This window comes from Schistocerca serialis, chromosome 9 (genome assembly GCF_023864345.2).
Source record: "Schistocerca serialis cubense isolate TAMUIC-IGC-003099 chromosome 9, iqSchSeri2.2, whole genome shotgun sequence".
Taxonomy (NCBI): Eukaryota; Metazoa; Arthropoda; class Insecta; order Orthoptera; family Acrididae; genus Schistocerca; species Schistocerca serialis.
Genome location: NC_064646.1, coordinates 428,589,516 through 428,601,771, shown reverse-complemented (window position 1 = coordinate 428,601,771; position 12,256 = coordinate 428,589,516). Strand labels below are relative to the sequence as shown.

General features: G+C 44.5%; 1 protein-coding gene across 3 annotated transcripts in view; it reads right to left on the bottom strand.

Moving 5' to 3' along the window:
• Positions 1-6,562, bottom strand: part of LOC126418609 (uncharacterized) — a 273,681-nt gene extending 267,119 nt beyond the window's left edge. For all 3 annotated transcript variants that reach the window (XM_050085443.1, XM_050085442.1, XM_050085444.1), the window contains exon 1: positions 6,426-6,562. The gene's annotated coding sequence lies outside the window, so the exon portion shown is untranslated. The remainder of the gene's footprint in view (positions 1-6,425) is intronic.
• Positions 6,563-12,256: the final 5,694 nt, after the last annotated feature.

Below are 12,256 nucleotides of genomic sequence, written 5' to 3'. Positions count from 1 at the left end.
CTTGGACGAGGAACTGGTGACGTCACAGCGAGGAATTCCACGTTCCACTACAGCGTGGAGCGTGAAATAAGGAGTCTGGCCTGGCACGTTCTTGTCTCGTGAAGAGGAATGTGACCAGTAAGATACATCATTTTGCGTTACAAGCAGAACATAGGAGCTGCTGTATTGTATGCCTCCAAATATCGTATTTGGCGGATTTTCTCTCTCACAGAATATGTGATACGAATTTAAGCTGTTTCTTGGCATCAGCAAATTGAGGATCTCTCGAAAACGCGTCGTTTTAGCTACGATGTCTTACAATAAAATGACAGCAAACCACATATCGATAGGTAATGACTTCCTGTAGCTGATTTTTTTAGTGTTATAACTTGTGTGCTACGAAAGTATAATGTTTCAATGTTACGACATAAAAGCGTATCCTTCTGGTACAATTTGCATGTTAAATACACACATCAAAAAAATACACTCTCGGTTCCGAAAGTTCCCGAACCTGTGCAGAAAACTGGAATAGAGATCAACATAAACATCATTTCCATCCTTTTATAGCTCATGAAAACCACACATTGCATGTTGCACCACCATACAGCTAGACCTTCAGATGTGGTGGTCCAGACTGTTGTTCACACCGGTACCTCTAATACCCAGTAGCACGTCCTCTTGCATTGATTCGTCGTGGCATACTATCCAGAAGTTCATAAGGAACTGTTGGTCCAGATTGTCCCACTCCTCAAAGGCGATTCGGAGTAGATCCCTCAGTCTGGTTGGTGCGACTCATCGTCCATAAACAGCCCTTTTCAATCTAACCCAGGCATGTTCGATAGGGTTCATGTCTGGAGAACATGCTGGCCACTCTAGTCGAGCGATGTCGTTATGCTGAAGGAAGTCATTCACAAGATGTGCACGATGGTGGCGCGAATTGTCGTCCATGTAGACGAATACCTCGCCAATATGCTGCCGATATGGTTGCACTATCGGTCGGAGGATGGCATTCAAGTATTGTGCAGCCGTTACGGCGCCTTCCACGACCACCAGCGGCGTACGTCGGCCTCACATAATGCCACCCCAAAACAGCAGGGAACCTCTACCTTGTTGCACTCTCTGGACACTGTATAAGGCGTTCAGACAGACCGGGTTGCCTCCTAACACGATTGGTTGGTTGAAGGCATATGCGACCCTCATCGGTGAAGAGAACGTGATGCCAAATCTGAGCGGTCCATTCGGCATGTTGTTGGGCCCATCTGTACTACAATGGATGGTGTCATGGTTGCAAAGATGGACCTCGCAATGGATGTCAGGAGTGAAGTAGCGCATTATGCAGCCTATGGCGCACAGTTTGAGTCGTAACACGACGTCCTGTGCCTGTACGAAAAGCATTATTCAACATGGTGGCGTTGCTGTCAGGGTTCCTCCGAGCCATAATCCATAGGTAGTGGTCATCCACTGCAGTAATAGCCCTTGGGCAGCTTGAGCGAGGCATGTCATTGACAGTTGCTGTCTCTCTGTATCTCCTCCGTGTCCGAACAACATCGCTTTGGTTCACTCCAGATGCCTGGACACTTCCCTTGTTGAGAGTCCTTCCTGGCACAAAGTAACAATGCGGACGTGATCCAACCGCGATATTGACCGTCTAGGCATGGTTGAACTACAAAGCCGTGTACCTCCTTCCTGGTGGAATGACTGGAACTGATCGGCTGTCGGACCCCCTCCGTCTAATGGGCGCTGTTCATTGCCTCGTGGCAATGGGCGGGTTTAGTGACATCTCTGAACAGTCAAAGGGACTGTGTCTGTGATACAATATCCACAGTCAACGTCTGTCTTCAGGAGTCCTGGGAACTGTGGTGATGCAAAACTTTTTTTGATGTTTGTATAAAAGAAAGAATCTCGTTGACCTGCTCGTCCCGTGTGCCGAGGTCGGATGTCCCGTCTGCCTCCATGTCCACGTCAACCCCGTCCCGTGTGAGGACGACCTTGGGAATACTGCGCTTTTCAGTAGACGAAGCGAGTTTCCAAGAACATGAGTACACCTGCCGGCAATCCGATAGTTGCTCTGAGCGGTACACTATGCACCAGGTATGGTTCTACTTGAGGTCGTATGCCCTTTCCCTCTGCCAACATGATAGCCAGCGCACCTAAACAGTAGTAGAGTCCGAACGCCGACGCGATTAAAGTTTTTGTCGTACACAGGCCGGGATCAGAGGCGGAAGCCACATTAATTGAAAGAAATAGTTCATACGATTAACAAAGCTGTTGAACCTGAACTTTTGGAACTGCCGGCCAGCACTTCATTGCGAGCCCGTGGTTCAAAAATATTCGTCGTGCGGTGCTTTGGAACTCACTACTTGTGTACGAGCTTGCTTGACAATTGAGTGTGCAGCCTTGGGATGAAAACAATTTTTTATTTTAATTGTCCCCAGCTATGTTTCAGTATTCTGACACCACTGCCAAATTTACATCATTTCATTGTTGCTGTGAAATGTGTGTTATGTTGCTAACTAGTACATACAGGTATGGAAATTGTCATGTCCCGTTAAAGCAATCTGTGAAAATGACAATTCCCACAGATTGCTTTAACGGGACAAGAGACTTAGTTGATAGCAGATGACAAACAGACACAAAACTGTGCATCCGGGATAGACAGCCACATTCGCGGTCATACGTGCGAGTAATACATATGTTTTGTTAAAGTAAAAACACTCTTTTTTGCAAAACAGAAAGGACAGCTCATGAAGGTCGAACGTCCCGTCGACGACTAACAAAATCGTCATGGGTGGAGCGCTATATCGGGTTGTGGAAGAATAGGGAAAGAAATCGCCCGTGTCTATTTCAAAGAAACAATCGGCGCATCTATCTAAGCGATTTAGAGCAACCGCGGAAAATCTGTATGTGAATGATCAACCGGAGATTCGAACCGCCGTTTTTGCAAATCCGAGCCCTGTGTCTCAGCACTGCTCCTTATCTCTCGGTGATAGCGCTCTTAGGAAGAGATGTGAAACATATATTTCTTTTCAATTAAATTCTGTGAACGGGCGATACGTCTGTTAAGGAAACACATACTAGGCTCAAATGCAATACGTTTCAGACTACTGGGTCAGGGACTGCGCTCCTTTTCAAGTCGACCGGACGATAAGGATAAGGATTCTGCGAAAATTACAGTCCCTTGCGCTTGTACCATCCGTGGCACACAACCACATCATAAATCACACATCAGCAAAATGATTTTTTTTTCGTTAAAACACAAACGCATGTTTTGGGAAAAAGGCAACTTGGAAACGGCGTCACAAAATAAAAAAACGTCAGTGAGTCACAATTATTAATCAGCTCACACAAATACCTGGGTGCAACAAATCTATGAGGATAGGCTGAGTGACAGATCAAAGTACATGAGCCGGCCGTCGTGTCCGAGCGGTTCTAGGCGCTTCATACCGGAACCGCGCTGCTGCTACAGTCTCAGGTTCGAATCCTGCCTCGGGAATGGATCTGTGTGATGTCCTTAGGTTAGTTAGGTTTAAGTAGTTCTAAGTTCTAGGGGACTGATGACCTCAGCAGTTAAGTCCCATAATGTTCAAAGCCGTTTGAACCATTTATTTTAAGAATCGCTCCCGTAGCAACCGCGAGACAATAAGAAGACATACCACATTTAACAAGCTCGATACACTGTGTCTCGTCATTTCAAATGTACACTTATACCATGAATAGTTCAGTGAAGCAGCCTACCTTAAGTAACAATCTGTGTCCATTAGGTGGGTTAAATACAATAGGACTTGTCAAGGTTAAATTTCAATTAAGATCTACAAATTAAACATACAATCGTATCATAAAATTAATCTGTGCAAATAAGAAATTGAAACTGAGTCGCTAAAATTTAAAATCATGTCCATAAGCCCTATAGTCATACCTTAAAATGGTTTATTAACACAATTGTCCATTTTAGTTTTCACTGATTTATGAAATGGCTGTATGCTTAACCCAGTGGTGCACATGCGCACATGTTAATGGTCGCTTCTGTGGCTTTTTTAGTCCGACCTCAGGCTGCAAAAGCACGCAGACCAGTCTCAGTGTACACTCCCTACTGGTGCTGTGTCCTGTGCGCTTCTGGAAACTCAGGACTAACTGAAAATGGCCAAGAAGTGACATTAACAGCTCTCCACTGCAGTGGGCATGTGCACCACCGATTTAATATGTGACGTTAATTTGAATTTTTTACGTGACAAGCGCTGTTCATTATTTTTATAAATAACTAGATGAGAAACCCCGCGTTGCCCGTATATATGGCATCGGACAAGGCATAAGTACGATTCTAGATATGAGATCCATACAGACGTATATCTCATAAAGTATATTATGAATGCGTTAGTAAGGTAGTTTGGTGGCAGCGGGTGGATTGTGCAGCGCAAAAATCCGCGAAATATGAAGCGATAAATGGTCTTAGGTAACCTAAATAATACATGACTTACGTTCCTTACCATACATGTGAAAATGTTTTTACTGTTTTATTCACAGTTCAATGTAATGGTGATAGAGTCTTCAATGTGTTTCATCCATAATGTGGTGAGTGGAAGTGGTTAGCAGATATCTTAATATAATGCGCGATGTGGAACACTTAGTTCAGAAAAAGCTATATTCTCTATGACTTTTGGACTTTACCGCATTAGTTAAAATATTCGCTTATACTATCCTAACCTTACTCCGCCCTTACTGGCATTAACATTACGTTATGCAGACATATTTAGCCACAGATAACACCATGCGGCGAGTGATTATCTTAACATAATTATATTTAAATGAAGTTGTAAAGGAACAGAAGTTACTTTATTTCATTAAGCATCAGCGAAGTGATTGACGAAAACGCGCTAAATTATGAAAAGGATTATACTCACGAAGAATAAGCGAAATGTTTATCCGAAATAACTGCAGTGTTCGATTATTCTTTTGTTAGTTACGAGTATGTTTATCTTCGAGTCTATGTGTCTCTGTTGATCGTCGGTAAAGTGTGATTGACGAAAAGACACTGAGAGATTAAAAAAATGATCTATTTGACATTCCATGTCGTTATTGAAATCTGAATGACGAAACCGTGCGAGGACCGTATAATGTCGGACAAATGAAACGATAAACGCATTTTCACACGTACGATAAAGTTCATAAGCCACAAGTGTGTACTTCTCCTAAGAGTATTCACTGATCCATATTTCATTCATTGCCACGCACCGCGATCAACCTCGCCTAGTAACAGCGTGAGACCAAGGGCTATCTACGACCACAGTCGCAAATGGGTGGTAATAGAAAAAAGTCTGTCAGCACGTACACACAAAAGCGTTTCGTATATATTTACAGATTTTTCATCAAATTACTGCATGCTTAATTTGTAGACGTTAATTGGAATTTAACACTGACAAATCTGATTGTAGTTAATGCCACTTAACGGCCACAGATTGTTGTTTGAAGTAGGCTGCCTAAGTGAACAGAACTAGTCGTGGTACATGTGTATATGTGAATTGACGAGATACAATGTATCCAGTTTTTTAAATATGGTATGTCTACCTTTTGTTTCTATACAACATATTTTTATAATTATTGCAGAAATATTACTTCTCATTTGCTCTGTTTACCTGACAGATTCTGATTATGGCTGTGGCCGAAACGCATTGAGATGTAATATTTAAAAAGATATAAATATAAATAGCGATCAAGCCGGACAATTGTACTGACTAGATTAATTTTCTCATGCTGAGAAATGAGAAGGGGCGATCTGTTTTACTTGGTAAAAAACTTTCTAAAGTTAAGTCCGCATAAATATTTCTTTATTTTCAACAAGTTTCGACAGCCTTTGCTGTCACCTTCAGGTCTTTAAAATTTTAGTTGAATAACGTGATCATTTTGAGTTGGAACCTCATGCCTAGTTGTTATCTTAGTGGATAAAATGTAGGAAGTTGTACAAAGGTACATTTACATTCAGAAAGCGCTTTGTGTACATGGCCATGTCCATATATGTAGCGCTCACAGATGACTGTTAAGTCATAAAAATCACAATATACAGTAAAATGTTCAGAAGCACAACTGTTTGCGTTAGCTTGACATGTTCCATTAATTGCTGATCCACCTTAGACGGCGAACATGGTACCTCTCATTTATATTGACTAGTGGTAATGATCGTCATTTATAGACAAAAATAACTGTATAGCGCACGGACACATTGAAGCTATCGTTCTTCTCCCGCTCCATTTGCAACTGGAACGGGAGAGACGCTAACATGTGATACGTTGGTAAGTACCCACTGCCGTCCACTCGACCGTGGTTTGCAGCGTGTAGTTGTGGATGTTAAAGGATACAAGAGTGGTGTAAGACATAATTTTGAGCCACTGGTGACGCGTGTAGCGGGTGTTTAGCCGGGGCTGTGTCATATCGCAGCAGCGGCAGTGACTCACCTGGGTGCCCGGTGCCCGGCGACTGGAGAAGACGCTGCTGTACTGCACACTCCTGCGGCCGGCTGCCGACTAGCTGTTAACCCGCGACTGGCCGTTGGAACGCGGTGTGACTGCGCGCTTTGACGGCGGCGCGCGGACTGGACTCGGCTCGCCGGTCGGCTGGCTTCTCCGGTGAGTGCGGCAGCCGCGGCGGTGGCGCCCCCTGGCCAGCCAGGCAGGTGGGCCGGCGACGCTGCTGCAGGGACCCCCGGCTTCCTGTACATTGTCATCATCACTACCACCTGAACGTCAGTGTCGAACAGTGACAGGATCGTGAATCTCTAGGCGGAAGGCAAAAGTGGCTACTCGTCGCACAGCTGTCTCTTTAAGCCTTAAAAACAGGTTGAGGCATTGTCCACTGCAGGTCTTCGAGTCCGTCCTCTCCCGTCGCATCCATCACCATCTAACTCAACACCACTTCCTTCCTCTTACTCAGAGTGGTTTCCATCCCTCCTTCTCCACCGACAACCAGCTCCTTAATCTCACCCATCTCCCCTCCCTGCAACTTAACTCGCGTCACTCCGCTATTTTTGTTTCCCTTGACCTCCAGAACGCCTATGACTTTGTGTGGCATTCCATGCTCCTTTTCAAGCTCCAGACCTAAACCCTTCCTATCAGCTTCATTCGTCTCCTTCATTTTCTGCCGTCCTTTCTGTGTCACCATTCATAATACCAATTCCTGTACCTTGTACCCTATTGCAGGTGTGCCCCAGGGCTTCGTCCTTTCTCCTCTCCTATATCTCCTGTGCACCACTGATATGCCCAAACCACCCCCACATGTCTATCTCCTTCAATATGCTGATGATACCGTCCTCCTTGCCCCCAAACCTACCCCAATGCTCCCTCCAAACCCACCTAAACCAGTTTACCGCTTGGAGCAACCGGTGGCTCCTTCATATCAATCCTTCCAAAACCCAGGGAATCATTATAAGACATACCGCCTGCTCCTTCCGGCTCAATTATTTCTACCTCACCATCTATGACTGCCCTATCCAACTTACCCCCACTTTGAAATACCTAGGGCTCACCCTCGATTGTCACCTGGACTCCCCATCTCCTTACCATCCAACACAAAGCTCATAGTAGACTCCGCATCCTGAAACTCCGGTCCGGCTGGACATGAGGATTGCACCCTTCCTCCAGACCTACAAATCCTTGTTGTGCCAGTGTTCCACAGAGTTCCTCCCCTCCTAAATTCTATAAAGCCTTCCAAATCCTTGAATACAATGCACTCTGCCTCACTTTCCATGTACATCTCCCATCCCCCAAGAAGAGCTACTATGACCTCATTCCTTTCCCAAATCTCCTCCTTCTCCTTGAACACATCTGTATCCTGTACACTTACCACTGCCTCAGTCCTCCTCACCTCCTGGTGTTTCCATTCCTCTCCTCTCCCTGCCTGCTGCTGCTTTAGTGACATGTCCTCCACTCTCTGCACACCTTCCATCTCCTCTCACAAAGGAACTTCTGACTGCCCATCCTGGATGATGTACTTCATCTCAATATTTATGCTCCCTTCCAACATTGACGATCCTCTTCCCTTCCCCTCCTCTCTTGGGCTCCCTCTCCTTCCCCTTCCCTCCTCTGCTGTTTCCTCCCTCCATCTCACTTCTCCTTTCCCTGCCCTTGCACTCCATCTCCTGCCTCTTGGTGTGCTACTGACTCCATCCCTCTCCCATTCTTGCCCCCCTCCTCCGTCAACCTCCCGTTTCTCTTTCCTCTCTCCCTCCTCTCCGACCTCCCCTCCATTCCCAGGCCATTCAACTTCTAATGCAGTTACTTTGTCGTGCTTTCGAGCTCGTTGTGTATGTAACATAAGTTCAGTGTATGTTCAGTGCGTCGCCCCATATTATGAAAGCCGTTTTTAATAGTGCTCTTCGTGCCGCCAGTGTTTATGTGCTACGTCTTTATCGAGTACTATTTTAACTGAATGTGGATTTTATGTAAACGTCCCTCATCAAACTATCCCTTTTTTGCATATTTTAACTCCAATTGCTTGCCCCTGCTCATTTGCACATTTCATGTTTTATCACCATCTTTTACATATGTAATGCACTCCTGTGGTATTTTATGTAATCTCTTGCCTGAAGAGCGGCAAATTGTGCTGCTGCCATCCCACCTTTGCCCCATGGCAATAAAGGAAAAAAAATGTCCGCTGCTGAAAGTACAAGAGGTGGACAAAAATACGGGAACAGCGCGAGAAATACATGCTTCAACATAAATACAGATGCTAGCCAAACCTCCAAGTTGCTGTGTTGTATTTGACGATGAACTGCACCTGTTCAACGTCCTCAAAACGTTGCAACTCTCAGTCGTGGTCAAAACCAGGTTATCTGTGGCTGTGAGTGCTGTAAACGGATCCTAGCCAAGGCTCGACAAACGTTACGTACCAAGAACAATGGAGATTTAACCCTTGTGCGCAATTTCTGGTTAAGCCATCTCACAAGGACAATTATAAATTTAAAAATTACAGGGTCGCCACCAGCCTAAGCCCTTCCTAATAAATAAGAAAAGACGTAACTGGAAATTATTAGTTTAATTGAATTAAGAGTTTAATTATGAGAATGCAAATTTCTCAAAGAAACTAACAAGATGAACAGCATCGTATGTCGTACATTAATGAGCTTGTTTAATTAAATGTGAATTCCTTAATTTTGAGACAGCACACCGTTCATTTTGACTTTTCCTCCCATTTTTGTTCATCACAAGCAAGCAGATTAACTTTTAAAAAAGTCAGGGAATAGAAAATTAATTTGAAAAGTGGCATCAATGAGAAAGATAAAGGACGCAGAATTTATATTTTACGTAGCATATTTATTTCATGACTGAATTTGATGCACATCCTTTGACTGCATGACTGGTGCCTGGATAAAAAAAAATTAACTAAATAATTCGCAAAAATAGTAGAATAGCACAATGAAAAAGGAAAAACACACAAGAGGGAAGCGGAACATAATAATTCAATCATTCCATCTACATACCCACGACAGAAATAGTTCAGAGAGATACCTATCACTATTATGCTCACGCACTAGCTTGGAAACAGGTTTATCCGATTCGCAAGGTTTTGTAGGGTAGACATACGACATGAAACCGCGCCTGCCGCTTACGAACGGTCGAACTTCACCACCTGTAAACTTGATTACGAGTAAACTGTTCAGAAATTAGACATTAAACCAAGCACAAATGTAAGAAATTTTAATGGTGCAATACCAGAATGATTTTGCCACTACTAAATAAAATGAACTCGGCAAGGCAGAAACCCCTCCAACCGTTTCAACTTACACGTGGTCCATACAGGAACAAACCGTTACAGACATTTCCTCTATGGGCACGAAAAACTGATATTTTTCTGAAATAATAACACACGAAACAATTAAACTGTTATATGAAAACCTATTGCAGTGCACTAGTAGACCAGATGAATTATCGGTTACCAAACACGAGGTACAAGACGAACGCAAGAGACAATAGCATCTTCCACAAAAACATAGAAAATAAGAACAATAAAAATCACACTCGCTCGAAAATACTATTATTCTCACGTTCACCCGAAGTTATACTGACTAGCTTTTCCTAAACATATTCACTGCTAGAAATTCCACACCACGATGTCCGAAAGGAACAAAGCGACTTCCGCACTTTTAATTTCAGCCACCATCATCGCCGATTTTTTTAACAGAATAATTATGCCACATTCCGAAAATACATAATTACGGCACGGTTCAGTTAAGCTGAAGTACTCAAATATTCCGTTAGTTTAACATAGGGAAGTTCTAATTCGACCTTCTGCCTATCATCAGAAACCTTCTCTAGGAGCTACGAACTGTACTCACCAACCGATAGCTGCACAGTGTCCTTTCACCACCGAGCTTCGCCTGACTACAGGTGCAACGGAAGCTACCAAAGGGGTTGGTTTCCGCCACCAACCTGACAGACAAACCAACCTCAGGCTAAAATGGGTAAAACCTCTGGATCCCAACGGCCTCGTATCACTAGCAGTCGATGACAGGCATCTTATCCGCATGGCTGTAACGGAGTCAACAGATGCGGACGTCTGCAAGACAACAACCGTCTGCACGAACAGTTCGACAACGTTTGCAGCAGCATGGACTATCAGCTAGGAGACCATGGCTGCGGTTACCCTTGACGCTGCATCACAGACAGGAGCGCCTGCGATGGTGTATTCAACGACGAACCTGGGTCCACGAATGGCACAACGTAATTTCAGATGAATCCAGGTTCTGTTTACAGCATCATGATGGTCGCGCCCGTATTTGGCGACATCGCGGTGAACGCACATTGAGGGCGTGTATTCGTCATCGCCATACTGGCGTATCAGCCGGCGTGATGGTATGGGATGCCATCGGTTACACGTCTCGGTCACCTCTTGTTCACATTGACGGCACTTTGAACAGTGGACGTTACATTTCACATGCGTTACGGCCCGTGGCTCTACCCTTCATCCGGTCCCTGCGAAACCCTACATTTCAGCAGGATAATGCACGACCGCATGTTGCAGGTCCTGTACGGGCCTTTCTGGATACAGAAAATGTTCGACTGCTGTCCTGGCCAGCACATTCTCCAGATCTCTCACCAATTGAAAACGTCTGGTCAATGGTGGCCGAGCAACTGGCTCGTCACAATACGCCAGTCACTACTGTTGATGAACTGTGGTATCGTGTTGAAGCTGCATGGGCAGCTGTACCTGTACACGCAATCCAAGCTCTGTTTGACTCAATGCCCAGGCGTATCAAGGCCGTTATTACGGCCAGAGGTGGTTGTTCTGGGTACTGATTTCTCAGGATCTATGCACCCAAATTTCTTGAAAATGTAATCACATGTCAGTTCTAGTATAATATATTTGTCCAGTGAATACCCGTTTATCATCTGCATTTCTTCTTGTTGTAGCAATTTTAATGGCCAGTAGTGTAAATACAGATCATGATTTCCTATGGAACACAAAAAAATCAGACATATCATTTAATAAGCCTTAGTTTGATTGCTCAGTCTTTCTGGGAGAGTAAATAAATTAAACCGCAATCTGGCGGTGGACAGAATAGGATGCACAGACTCCAGTGAGACAAGCGTCTTATGAGACGACTCCACAGAGACGTTTCAGTGCATTATGTCAAAGCTAAGTGAATTCGCACATGGGTGAATTGTTGCTGCTCGCAAGGGAGCCAAAGTGTTTGGTGTCTCAAGAGGCACCGTATCGAAGATTTATACCGCATACAGGGAAAGCGGAAAAACATTATTTCCTGAGTCACAACGCGGATAAAAGTGTGTGTAGAGTCGTCGTGACTGACGTTCATTCAAATGGATTCTGACGAAAGATAAAAAGACGACAGCTGCAAAAGTCACTAAAGAACTGAATGTCGCATTCACGAACTGTGCCAGCATCGGAACAACACGAGGAGGCCTCCAGAAGCAGGAAATTTCAGGGCGAGCTGGAATTCCAAAGCCATTCAGCAGTGATGGAATTGCCTGTAACGGGAAACGTGGTACCAAAGCCGTAAAGCCTGAACTATGGAACAACGGAAGGAGGTCATTTAGTCGGATGAGTCTTGTTTGACACTGTTTCCCACTTCTGGCCGAGATTAACTCCCAAAGGTGAAACATGGCTGAGGCTTAGTAATCATTTGGGCAGCCGTATCGTGGTATTCCATGGGCCCCATGGTTACTGTGCAAGGTTTCATTACTGCTAAGGATTGTGTGACCATTTTTGCTGGTCAGGTCCATCCCAGTGTACAGTGTTTGTTCCCCAATGATGATGCTGTGTTCCAACAGGA